Here is a 14,896-nt window from a genome sequence, read left to right as displayed (position 1 = left end):
AATCATTCATCATCCCTAATGAAAACATTGCTCGTTTAATACTATAGAATATACCTAGCTATACATCTAAAAGATAAAAATCTAAGTGTTAACCAATACTCTCTCGGTGAAGAAAAACATCATCTAAAAGCTATTCAGGTAACTGAATGTGTAACTATGGTCTAATATGGGTTAGATTCCCTTCCTCTCTTACATCAGGAGGAAGAAGTAAGTACTATATACAATCCATATCCAAGGATTGCATGTACATTGTATATGTCGACAAAAAAGGACAACTAAAAGTGGATTTATAATATTAACATGTAGATGTTCACGACGTAGGAAGGTTAGGTGCCGAACGGGGCCCTGCCCACCTTAGTTTAGCTTGATGCCCATTCCAGAATTTAATTTGCCTTTGTAAATACGCGAGAAGAACACTAAGAGGGGATGTCCCAAATTTCGCAATGGAACGGGAAGACCGGATTTCGCGTACGAAGCAGCGGGCAAAAGCTAGACAATTACGATATTCAAAAGGGACTTGATTGGTTTCATTAGCCTGTATAACGTTTAGAGCGTTAGGCAATAAGGCTGGAAAGCAAACTTAATCAAGGACTTTAACGAACTTCACTAACTTAGAGTGGTGCTAAAATATTCAATGACGAATTAACGTCAGAACTCATAATTTGCTTGTGCATGCATACGGAGGTGGTTAATGTTCTTCAATTATTCAAGAATAACTCAACGATGCCAGTGAAGCTACGTGGTAACATGTTTTAGGTGACTCAATGGCCTTACTTTGTATCTGAATAACACTTGAAAACTTGTAGGACGTGACGACGAAATGCATTCACAAGCACGCACGCAAAAAGTGCACAGCCTGTACCCAGTGGTCGGTTCGGACGGTATAGAGAAATATCAATTTAACCCGCGTAGATAATCTTCAGTACTAACTTACAGGCACTTTCATCAGTAAGACCTTCAGATTGAAGTGACTTTCGAGTGGTGAAAATACGGCCCCCGTGACACCCTAGGCCCTAGACTAGAGGCACGAGATCTAAAAATATAAAACATGTGTTTCTTTATAATTTTTAGATAACTGTGTTCATGTTTCCTTCTCTTTAAAGTCGAAGTATCAAGTATGGCAAGTATCTTCCTATTCCATGTATTCGTTACTCTGTAACACTGCACTGTGTAACTCAAACTGACGCAAGACGGCTGGAGGCGGCGCGATGGTAAACATCGACATAAAGGCTTGAGCCTTTGTGCCAGCACAGGAGCTCCTTTGAATGAGGGTTATTAATACTAAAGCAAGTCGCGAAACTGGTAAATACAGGCAATAGAGCGAACACCATAACCTCAAAAGTCGGTGATATTCCACTGAAAAAAGTATTACATGCTAAGTCAGTGTTCCTTTATTCATACTATTCGTACTAATGTTACAAATGCGAAAATGAGTTTGTTTGTTATCTCTTAACAGTTAAACCCAGGTCAAACCACTAAAACCGATCTGCACGAAATTTTCAATTTTTATTTGGTTGGCCGAGCGGTTCTCGGTGGGCGTCAAATATACCATAAAAATAGTAAAAACAAAAAGAGACAACATATTAATCTAAAACATGAAACATTTCAATGTTATCGTCACTTTTTCTTTACCCTCCTTAAATTATAATACCTAAGCGATATTTTTGCTATAGTTTGTTTGCACACCTCTGTGCTGTTAAACCACTAAACGGATTTTCATGTAATTTAGCTTACATACATATATAGTATAGTATAGTGTGATGTATGGAAAGGGACATAGGATATTCAATTCACGCGGGCGGAACCGCAGGTGAAAATAACTGTTTTTGTAATAACCGGGTATTTTTCTACTTTTAATCTTTATTTATTACTAGTTTTTACGCCGGACTTCACTCCCGTGGGATATTCCAAAGAAAGCTATGTTACTCCCGAAGGTTTTGTCTGTCTCTTTGCCTAATATCAACAAAATCGGTCCAGTAGTTTGTTGATTACAAATAAAAAATCGTTTTTCGTAGATTGTTATGAAATGGTTTAAGGTGATAGGATAAGTATATGATGTACATATTTTTGTTTTATTTATTTTATAATCATCCATTTCTTTGACGACAGCATGTTATGATGTAAATTTTCAATAGGATATCGTTCATTTCATTGATAAAAAAGAACTTCGATAACCCCATAAATGGAATGGAATCATTGACCGCGAGATGTCTTTCAACACATCGCCGTTTCACCAATATAAACATTTGATTGTCATCGCTACGCCACGCCTTTATTCCTTAAATTCCCGTCTTGATTGGTGAAAAGTATCAAGGTGAAGGCTTATTAATTGGGATTCTTCCTGTCACTATCTCCGAATCTCACTGCGATGCACCTATTTAGTTCTGTCTACCCGTCGTGAAAGCAGAAAGCATATAGTCATAAGCAGAATGCATATAGAAAGCTATGTTTTGATTTGTATAAGCTATATTACTGGTCTTTTAGTCTTTCCAAGGCTGTTGGCTCGTCTACCCTGCAAGGGATATAGACTAGATTGTACATATAGGTATAATATAAGTATGTACATCACTGTAATTTTTTTTAATCCAAATCTGATATAGTGACAATGATAAGTAAGTAATTAAAAATTATTAAAACATCTTTGAGGAGTATAGCTTTTTTTGTTTCTTTACTTGACCTAGTTATCAGCGCCGACACCGATGTCCCTTTATGATAAACGGGATTTCATAAATTTTCTCTAAAGCGGCGCGACGCTCCGGTGAAGTTAATTAATATGGTGCCTATTTCAGGTTCAATATTTCTTTGATTGTACCAAATGATAACAACGCGGGCTTCTTTTATGCCTATCTTGTTACATTCATCATTACGTGTGCTTCCATACTGGACTTCTCTTTCACGCGTTATTGGTTTTATTTATTTATTCTTTATTGTTAACATTTACAATTTGTAAAGTATGACAAGCAGACTTTATATAATAGCACTATTTAACAGTCTTCTATTGGGTTACGCAAGGAACTGTGTGGCTAACAATAAATAATGCCCCCATCGCCCTCTGTGGAAGGGTTTCCTTCCCAGTGCAGTCAGTCTCCGCGGGGCGGCTTGTGACGAAGCCGTTAGTGAGTGGCGCCACCACGGACCCTACCTCCTAGGGAACATACACACATGCGCCATACACACACAGTAACACTATCCCCGCCTCTGGCTTGCCTTGGCCGGTCGGCCAGAGTGGAGCCGCAAGGGCAGATCCTATGCTCCAGGATGGAAGTGTATTGCACGTAATGGCGTAATAGCGGGGAAACCAGCACGGGGTCATACCTCGTGCTTGTGAAACCGGGCCGCAACTCTCGGCATCCTATAGTTTTTAACGTGTTGTGCCCTGGCAGCCGCATGATGGCTTATTTTGAGTGCCCACAGGCTGTTGTATAGCCAATGAGCAGCGAATCACCATCTGCCTAATCAAAATTAAGTGAGAGATTTTCGAGGCAGATGTCCGAATCTCACTCCATAGCCCAGTAATCCAATCCACTAGCATCCCATCCGCATGACCCAGACCAAGTAAATCCCTCCCTGGCAATAGTTTGACAGCTGTAAAGGGCTGACCGTTGTCGTATCCCAATGGTTCATCAAGGGACAGATCTCCATAGCTGCAGCCATTTCACTTTAGAACAAAAGGTACCAAAGGGCCTCTTCATGTTGGCTTCGGCCCCATGAACGCCTCCCAAATGACCGGGTCCCCAAGGGCCTGAGTACATTTTATATGTACCAACATACTAACCACTTATATACTGTAAACGAATACTATGTACTATAGTCAATTAAGGAAATGCTCCTTTTAGACGTAAGGTTAAGTACCAACTTGTAACTTCTCTTTATTACATACAAGAATATGTCTTTAATGTGTATGCTATTGCATTTCAAGTTCAAAGTGCATTTGACCCTTACATACATACTTGCCTCCTTCCTGGAGGTACCCCTCCCTAGAGACTACATCTTTCCAATTACCACGATATCCCCATGGTTCCTTGTCCTTTAGAACGGAAAAAATACTTTTGGCTTGTTTAAAATCCGACAAAGCCTATTGTTTAATATTACTACAGAATTATAGCCGTAACGTTACTGGATTCAGCATTCCCTACAGATAATTATATCCCAGTATTTGTACTAGGTACTTAATGTTATTAGTAACTTACATGCTATTAAACCGTTACAAAGATAATAATTATAGTCGTTCTCACGTATCTAGCTGCTGCCTTCTAGCCGTGAAAAAGGTGGGTCGTATTTATAATAAAACTACGGACGTCATTAGATATCCAGTTGACGGGTCCCAGAAGGCGAGATGACATGTCGGGGTGACGGTGACCGCAACAGCCCTTCTTAATTATTCAAGTGACCTGACCAAATCGTGATTGTGTAGATACCCCGCAAACACGTGCTTGGCCTAGCAAATTATAACTTAACCTGATCTTGTTTGACAAGTTGATCCTGAATGATTTATTTCCAAATGTCACATTGAAGCTTACAAATTATGGTTGGACCTGGTTACACATGCTCTCTTAGAGACAACTTCAAAGTGAAATTTATGGTGATCATTCTCAGATTGAAATAAAGTCATGTTCTTGAAATAATATATTTACTAGCTTTCACACGATAATGTATGATTATGAAATTTTACCTAAATCCGTTTAGTGAGTAAATCTATAAATATTATTAGATGATGATTTTGATTTGATTAAGTAGGTATACATTATATATAACCAGTCGGACATAGCAGAAATAATTGACTGAAAACATACCCTGGTATATTGCGAATACTGTACGGTTTATAGGCTGAAATTTTAAATCTCATTCAATCGCAGCATTTGTAATTTAACTTCTCCAGTAAATACATAATTTACGCCTAAAAGTACCAAAAGGAGCCGTGCGTGCAAAGTGTTTCAAGATTTTACGACAGCCGTTTCGTGTGAACCCTGCGTGCGCGTAATGCCTAATCGTCGATAAATTATAAAGGCAACCATTCAAGTTTCTTCGCTATATGTTTACATTTCTCAATTTCATCGCCCCTTGTCAAAAACATTCGCTAAACAACTGTCATTAATAAAGTAGCTTTAATTAAATGGAAGACGCTTATTCGGTGCCTAATTTCTTTAAATTATTCAGTCGTAATTAAGCTTTTGATAGCTACGAAAACTTAATCAGAGTTGATTTTCATGAACGAAAAGGAAAATTATGGGAATTGTAGCTTATGCATTAAGAATTATAGAGCCAAAATAAAGTTCCTGTAGAGCGGCTCCTGATGTGGTTCCGAGCAGCTGACACGAATAAAAGGATCGATTAACTTTTCTATTTTTACTCGTGCTCGTGGTGTGCAGTCAGCCCTTTGCGCCCGCCTGACTGAAATGTGACTGGGATAAAACAAAGGACACCGACAAGCCGCCAACATTGACGCCCGAGAGCCTTTTTATGTTTTCATATATACTCCTACTTACACACTCAGCCTATCGATGATTTAGCACGTTATTGATCGTCTCTCAATAAATAACGTAATTCAGTATACTTTTATTATCAATAAAAAATACGTGATTCGCGTTCGAAATATAAGCTACCCTTAGTGTAACAATTTTTATTTTTTTTTTGGATAATTTAAAAAATGTTTAATTTGGTATAAGAACAAACAATGACCTACAGTTCACCTACCCATTATGATATTGACGAGACTGTTGCTAGTTGTAACGAAATGGCCTAACGAATTCCTATGTTAAGCCTGAAACAAAGTAAGTTCAGAAATGCATAGGTAACTATTACGGCTGCCACAGTATAGTGATGCGGTCAACGGCCCACAGCCCAGTGAATGCGTGACCTGCCTTTAGGTTACACAGTGTTGTATGGAGTGCTTGGTCGCCGGTCGTATATCGATTGCCTGTTTAAAAGTTACAGGACGTATCGTCCGTCGCACTATTCTTGCAGGACATTGATTTTATTCATGGACGTCGAGGACTGTTCCCTCTGTAAATTATAAATCAGAGGCTCTGACCCAATTTGAAACAATAAATCAATAGTAAACTGAAAATTTATTTTGATGAATATGAATACAATGTACCGAATTTTAATTTACCCCTGGAGCGATGCACACGTTCGAACTACGCTGTACTGCAACTGCACAGTCTGTACTGTCATTTTAGCGCACGAAATAAACTGTCTAAAATTGCGCAAACAACACATACTCGCTATTGAATTGTTGTTATAAGTTATGTACATTTTTCTATGCGTTTATTTTAAGATACTGGCGTAGCTAAGAAAAATACTTCAGTTATTAGCTATCACAAAATTATTTATTCTACGGCCTTAGAATTATAACTATTTAATTTGATTAAAAAAATAACGTGACCTATCACTTGCCGATCAGTAACCGTGATGAGATCAGATTATTTTCGATAAATCTAGCGTAACAGCTTTTCGCATTTTAAAAACATGTCTTACATTATTTTTTATTTTACATGAAAGTTTATAAAAATTATTTGAGTAAGTAATATTTAATGAGTCTATAGCTCCTAATTCATAATTTCCGACCGATGGAAGTTATCTAGTCAATAGTAGGTTGGTAACCGAGATATTATAGCATGGGCTGCTATGATTGACGACTACCAGATGTAGCTGCTGCGTAAACAATGCTTTGAGCTAATCAGCAAAACTTCTATCCTATAATCCTACTAGTAGATAATTTCGTCTTCTACTAACTCTTTCATTAATGTTAGTGAAATAAGCATAGGTGTCATTAATAAATTAATTATGTCAGAATGTGCGGACATAGATAATCGTAATAGCAAAAATACAAGCAAAACAAGAGCGATCCGATGGCGTCGTGGGTACTCTGTTGGGAGTTAGCTTAACTATAAATAAACCTTATAACGGTACACCGTAGTAAATTTTTCACCTAACGCCCTTTGAGCCCCGTCAGGTATTTTGTAGATTTTATGTCACAGGCAAAATTATTTAGGTACCCGATTACATAATTACAGAATCATAAACTTATTCTAATCCCGCTTAGGATATGATGAGAAAAAGCAACTTTTTCTCATTTGCCCGGGTTTATTATCAATCTTATACTATACCTCTGAGTACCACCTATACAATTAAAAATGTATAAAAGTATCTTGTAAATCTACATATATATGGAAGTTGAGTTACACATTAAAAAATAAATAAAAGCTTGTTAAAAATACTTAGTGGGTTAATTATTGAAAAAATTTACTTATATTATGCCTTTAAAATATGTATAACATGTATTGATCATTCTTATCATAGTTAAGAATATAGATTTACATACATAGATTGTATTGTGATAAGAAAGTGAATATTCTTCTAAAACCGAGTCTCCACGGTAGATGAACATGAATCGAGCTGTAGAGAACTTTCGTCACGCTTCAAGGAACTCCCACAAAATTAAGGTTCAAGTATCATATCATGACACCGAACTGCATTTGTATTAAGTCTAGGTATACTTTAATGTAAATTATCATTACTTTTTTCGTTATAAATTTTTATCGTATCCGTAGAAGTATTGACTGAGTTCCGATATTGTGAATTTTATTTTATTAAATAGGTATTTCCAAAATGCCCATAGTCCTCGGGCCGAAATTTGTTTTACGGCCTCCGTTATTACTTTCAAGTTTCTCTTTGACCTTATTCCCTTTTACTTAGGTATACATGTTTTAAAAATAAAAATTGGACATGGTCATTTAAGTTAAAAAGATATACATTATATTAAAAATATTTAATAATCTAATTAAAATTATAATATCTGTTACTTATATTTTATCCAAAAAATTCAAAACTTTAATTGCATTTTTTATCGTCGGTTTTCAATGTAATTAATTGTTTTAGTCGATTTAACTTTTGACTTTTAGTCTGCACGGAATGAGAAGCAGCTGGCACACACTTTGTTATTGTTTTTTTTTAACGTAATTATGGATAGTTATTTGACAGATTTGTGAGTTTGAAAGTGGATTAAAGATTAATGAGTTACTCGTCAAATGTCTTATTTATGCCGACGATCAGGTTATATTGGCGTCGTCAGCCGAAGAGTTACATGAGAAATGGTAACATGTATGTATGAAGCTTTGAATAAGAAAGGAATAAAGGTGAATGTTAGTAAAACTAAAACATTAGTGTTTGAAATGGAGAAGGAAATGACAGCACGTAATAGTATGATTAGAGTAGAGGAAGTGAGTGAGTAAGAAGTGTGAAATTGAGTGACCAGATAAAAAAGAGCGTGATAAGGGAATGTTATGATGTAAAATAAGATATAGTAAGAGAAATAAACCCTGTTAAGATGGTTTGGTCATGTGGAACGTAGAATGAAAACAGGTTGACTAAGCAGATATATAAGGACTGTGGGGAGAGAAAGGTCGGAGTAGGAAGGCCTAGACGAACATATCTTGATCAAATTAAGGACGTCCCGGCAAAGGGTCTGGTCAAGAGTACCCGAAACCGCCGAGCTTGCATGAAGAGAGTTGTGAATGTGGATGAAGCGAAAGAAGTATGCAGAGATCGTGGCAAGCGAAAAGATGTAGTCTCTGCCTACCCCTCCTTGAAAAAGGCGTCATTTTATGTATGTACCTATGTAGTAAGCGCGTCTACTTTCTAAAACTGTTTTCTTAATGTCAAAACCGCTGGGCAAAATAAGGTATGTCTTATATACCTATATACTTAAATATTTTTCAAATGTTATTTCATTTCAGTAATAATTATAATTTTCATTCCAACCATTCAAATCTACGTTAAGCATAGTATGTATGACCTGATTTCATTTCTCTTTGTGTCAGTTTATAATTGGATTTGTGGTAAGGTACAATTAGCATATTTCTTTATTCTGATATTATATTAATAGTGAAGTTATCACATGAAAATACTTATTACATGTTCAAAGGTGAAGCTTTAAACGATAAAATCATAAAAAAATATGCTCAATACTGATATAGCTGATGTAAAAATATACGGTAAATCACACATTATTGAGTGTAGATATCTTAACTAGGTAAAATTGCAAGAATGCAGTTTTAAGAACAAATATTTATACTCGGAGTAACAAAAATACTTACTTCTTGTTTTGCAAGGAATGCAAGGAATTATTAATAATGATTGTCCATTGTTGAATTTCATGAGTATTCGAGACCAGTACTGCAATCGTGGTGGTTAATCATCGACCACTAGTTATTTTATACTCGATGTACGAGTATATATGCCGCAATTCTGTTGAGACCGGTTGTGGTGTGCGGTTATGCCGTGCATCGACTTCACTGGTCGCTTGCCACCGATTGACGATACTTAACAAATCTTCCTTCCATTTAAAAAAACTAAAAAAAATATTTTTTCTTAAAACCCAGATTTCATAAATTCCGACAACTAAATACGGCTAGCACAATACATAAATATTATATTATTTGTGTTTCTGTTATCAGGTTAAAGCAGTATTAAACTGCAATGGTTATGTAATATCAGAGACCACAAATTAACATTGTGCAGCACCAGCTGTTATTAAATACAGATGCCGCCAACGAGAGTAAGTTTTGACCTAAATGCTCGAATAGCCGTTTTATGTACCTTGGTAAACTGAGGTTTGCCATTGATTGCAGATCAGCTCTTTATAAATGAATTCAATATTTTTTTGTTTACTTTGATGTCAATGCCAGCTAAGCGTTTAACAATGATAGCAATATCAAATTCAAATTCAAAATTCGTTTATTTCCTCTTTACAAAGATCAAAGCTTAAGCCTACTTAACTACTTAAAGCTAAAGCTAAATGGTTATTAATGATTAATATAGCGCTATGAAAGTATAGTATCTCTTGTCTGTCTGTCCTTACTGAACTAAATTGCAAGAATTGTTAATGAAATATGTGTAGATCACACACAGTTCATGTGTTATAGCTCAGACGACACAATTCTTTTTAACCGCCTTTAAAAGGTGTATTGGGTCACTTGCACTAGGTATAGCTAGTTGTTATATGAAGATTCATACTTGTGCACTTATAATTTTAACGCTTGTAAGGTTGTACTTACTAGGCTTCTCTAAAAACAAGCGAGGGTTTCCTTTTGTGTAAAACGTGTCTCTATCCAAGCCCCGCGGTCTCAAGTTACTTACGACTGACCCTTAGCTTTAACCATTGTTTAAACAGAATTAATAAAAAGTATAAAATATTTGCATTTTTGTAAGCTATCAAAAGACATTACCTATATATTCTTATTGCTATTCAAAGCCTCTCTTCAAGCCGAAGGTTTCGGAAATAAAAATGGCTCTCTGAATCTCGCCTATTAGTATGTTAGTGGTAGCTGGTTTCGACTGAACGTGCCATAGGTGTGAGTCACGTAACGGAAACGCTTCTTACTTAGATATTGATGTCTGTGCTTCATAGGTTCCCATGGTTCACTTTGTTAATGCCATTTTTGTTCATTACGTAATTCTTATATTCGATCTTATCAAGCTATTGTATTCTCATCATAACCTTTGTGAAATAATATCTACCGTTTGTCTTAAAACATCTGCGTTCTGCTTATACCCGGTTAATATAAATTAAACTTGGCTAAACGACTGTTTTCTCTTTACAAAAACTCAAGCCAGGCAAGCTTGCCATTTAATTGGATAATTTTGAGTGCGATTTAAAGCCTTAACTTTATTTATGAGGATTTCTATTTTGGTAAGAAAATTTGCTTTGTCAAAAATTTATACTTTTTTTTGCATTTCTTCTTGACCAATTTATAAAGAGTATGTTATATCCCGGAAAATTCGATGTTTCAGTAGAATTTTCGATTAAAAATTAGAGGTTAAAATTAACTAAAATATATCCGCAATATATGTATGTATATGCTCGCGTTAAGTTGAAATCCCGTTAATTTCCTTTCCCGCTAAAATTCCGGGAAATCAAATCTTTGTGTATACATAATGTGACCATTTTTTTCCGTCAGAGCGGGACGCTTACGGAATTTTGTACATACATACAATAATTATCTATACATATAATAAAACAGTAAAAAATATTTTGTCTGTACATTTAGTATTTTTGACTGACTGTTCTCGTCAGCGAGATTTGAGTGCAATGTTGATATCAAATAAGTATAAAATTTGGTTTGTTTGCAAAAGCGGGACATTTTTGCTCTCGCTGGGGACAGCGGGACAGACAGCCTGAAAGCGGGACAATCCCGCCGAAAGCGGGACGTATGGTCACTTTATGTATACACCTCGTACATATAAGGGACCTTCAAGGCCAATTACTACAGAACCGAGTTCGCCGAGCCCTTTTACCATATCCATGGGAAAGAGATAGAGAGGTCCAATTCTAAAGTGCGGAAATGTAGAGTAGGTATGTCATTGAATATACGTATACTTTAAATCTTTATAATAGAAGAAGAAATTGTCATTAATGACGTCTTCCAAAACGCAAGTGTAAGGAACAAACTACACTGCAACATTTTCACCGGACGTCAAATTACAAAATAAATAATGTATACAAATACAAAATACAATATGTATTGCAAACAACTTATAAAATAACATTTTCAAATTTTTTACCAATCCAAACCTTAACCTAGATTACTGTTAATCTCACAAAGATAAATTACACTAATTTTATTAAGCTCTTTAAAATGTGCGAGACCGAAAACAAAATGCAGATGTTTCCTGGATGTTTTCAGATACGAATATTCCCTTACGTGATATTTTAATTGAAGTAGAGAACCCAGCAATTTAAATCTCCGGTTTTATTTTTAGGTCATTATTGTCGCATTTATTTTTATTAATGTTAACATTTCGTAGTAAGTATCAGTTATTTTATAATCTTATCACATGCATCACGTATGTTTATCAGAATGAAATTTAACAATTTGCAGTTACGTTGTTTTTTGTAATATAGTCACCTGTAACACATTTTCTAACCCATTGAAATAGGTACCTTTATATAAGTATTAAAATCCTTAAATCACCAGAAAAATTGTGTGGTCATGCCAAATTTCAAATCTCTAGTATACTTAGTAATTTGAGCAATGCGTTGTCTATCAGAATGACAGTCGCTCAGTAACGCAAGTACTAACAAAACACAAATACCTTATCGTGAATACCTACTATTAATAATTTAGTGAATTACATACCTATTACTAGTTTTATAATGTTTTATTTAACACGTGTTGCGTGTGGTAACTGGGCCAGCTTTGCTGCAGTCAATCAAGACCACATGAAAAATAAACAAAGGTACAATCTTATGCATTGCATATGTCAGCATTCTCGGCATAGGTACTGTAATATCAGTATTCACGAAGACATGAACTACAAATTTAAATATAATCCAGAATCAATTTGTGATGGATTAAGTCTTATTGTACATCATAACATTTGTCACTGCTTTATCAAAACTTCAAATATACTCGTAGTTATGTTACTCGTACAAGAAAACGAAATAGCACACTTAGCACTATAATATATCAATATGGTATATTTCTAGTTCTACATATTCTGGTATTTATGTATACTATATTTTTACAAGTAGGTAAGCATTACATATTTTAACTCGTTACACAACTCTAAATCTTCCAACACATAGAAACATGGAACAATAGGAACCGTTTCATGTAGAGGATTGATAACTTTTACGCGGAAAGGATTTTGTAATAGATAACAGATAAACCCAAAAGATTCTTTAGATTTATAATGCCAAAGCTCATGTCCCATGTGGATTTTCAGTGGAAAAGGGTTCAAATGGGCTCACTTCATGCCAAACCCTTATTTGTTACAATTAGTTGTTCCGAAGGAGGTTTATAAAACGTATCGACAAAGAATGTAAGTTATATATTAATCAAGAAATAAAATAAAACTTTAAATAAGATTTTTTTAAGGAGCACTGAAGTTTTCAATTAGAAGGAAATAAAACTTTACTGGCTTTACCGAAGCTGTATAATACACAGCTTTAGTATTGCTGTAATATAACAAACAATCGAGTTTCATTTCGAATTTTTGTTTTGTTAAATAGGTATGGTTGCAATTTAAACTAATCGAATAGCTTATATGTTGGTAGTAGGTTTTGTTGACATACTAGAGGCCGCCTGCGACTTCGTCCGCGTGGATATCCTATCATACGTAACAATCAATCCCGCGGGTACCCCGAGACAAAAAGTTGCCTATGTATGTATTATATTATTTCAACTAGGTAAGTACTTAGGTACATATCAAATTTAGTAGTATGAAAATATAAAAAATACAAACAGTCTGACTTTCTTTTTTCAAATTCATGCTCGGTTACTAACTCTTTATAGTAATACTATAATTTTTTTTTATTAATACTTAATGTAACAAAAATGACAATTTTTTTTTACTGTTTTATTGTATGTATTGATATTGATGATGATGAATAAGTGAAAATATATAGTTTTTATCTAAATTTGTGAGAATAAAGAACAATTAGCCAATTTTCAAAATACATTACCTAATTTATTCGTTGAAAAATTATTTATTAATTATACGAAATACATATATATTTGTTTTTTTAAGACTGGATATTTAATATTCCGTTATCTGAAATTTCATTAAACCAATGTAGGTATAGATACATACATAAAATCACGCCTCTTTCCCGGAGGGGTAGGCAGAGACTACCTCTTTCCACTTGTCACGATCCCTGCATACTTCCTTTGCTTCATCCACATTCATAACTCTCTTCATGCAAGCTCGGCGGTTTCGGGTACTTTTGACCTGACCCTTTACCAAGACGTCCTTAATTTGATCAAGATATGTTCGTCTAGGTCTTCCCACCCCGACCTTTCCCTCCACACTCTCAATGTATATCTGCTTAGTCAACCTGTTTTCATTCATCCTCTCCACATGACCGAACCATCTCAACGTACCCTTTTCTATTCCTGTAACTACATCTTCTTTCACATCACAACATTCCCTTATCACGTTGTTCCTTATCCGGTCACTCAATTTCACACCCAACATACTCCTTAACGCACTCATTTCCACTGCATTTATTCTGCTTTCGCGCTTCTTTTGCCATACCCAACTTTCACTCCCATACATTAATGTCGGGACCAACACGCCCCTGTGCACAGCCAGTCGAGCCTTTTTGGATAGTTTCTGACTGCTCATAAAGGCATGCAAAGCTCCATTCACCATGTTCCCCGCGTTCACTCTCCTTTCAATATCACTATCACACTTGCCATCTGATGTAAAATTTGATCCTAGATATGTAGGTATCTTATGTATATAATGTAGGTATCTTTGGGAAATAACGATGTCGTATGAAAGTTAAGCTTTTAGCTGTAAAAAGTACCTATATTTAATACACTTGATGGCAGTCTAGATAACAACGCTGCATTTACGAAGAAGATAACTCCTCTCTTAAAACCTTTATTCGTTTTATCAGTTCTGTCTCAAAAGGCCTTATCTTACTCAAACAAGAACCTTGTCACTATCCTTAGCCATGCCCTACTTTTTATAAAAGATTTTTAATATACTTACTTACTGCATAATTCGTCATTAGTTACTTTCAAATCGGAACTTTTTTTGAATCTTAGTCTTGTGTAAATGCTTAATGTTTTCGCAACTGATTAATGATTTGTATCGCAACGAGTTTGGAACGACCGCAGTCGCCATTCCGATACGAAGATAAATTCTGCCAACGATCACTACGGTTCCTTAATGTTACCGAGACTGGACCGCGTCGAATGACGTGACTCCTAATTGATTACTTCTTTACGTGCTGTGACTCACTCCACAATCATTTAGAATGCATGCAAGATGAAGAATAATATTGCCCGTTAAATTTGGACGGTTACCTTTAGACAGCTATCTAATAAGATTTTTGTTAGGTTGATCAATCATGTATAACGTATATATGTATACAATTTTTTAA

At 35.3% G+C, this 14,896-nt stretch overlaps 1 protein-coding gene across 2 annotated transcripts in view; it reads left to right on the top strand.

Annotated features, from left to right (window-relative positions):
• The window catches only part of LOC106131858 (protein sidekick), a 38,731-nt gene that overhangs the window by 5,065 nt on the left and 18,770 nt on the right, over positions 1-14,896 (top strand). The gene's annotated exons all lie outside the window — the stretch shown is intronic.

The sequence above is a fragment of the Amyelois transitella genome, chromosome 5, assembly GCF_032362555.1.
Source record: "Amyelois transitella isolate CPQ chromosome 5, ilAmyTran1.1, whole genome shotgun sequence".
Lineage (NCBI taxonomy): Eukaryota > Metazoa > Arthropoda > Insecta > Lepidoptera > Pyralidae > Amyelois > Amyelois transitella.
Note: the sequence above shows the minus strand (reverse complement) of the source record. Positions and strands in the feature narration are given on the sequence as shown.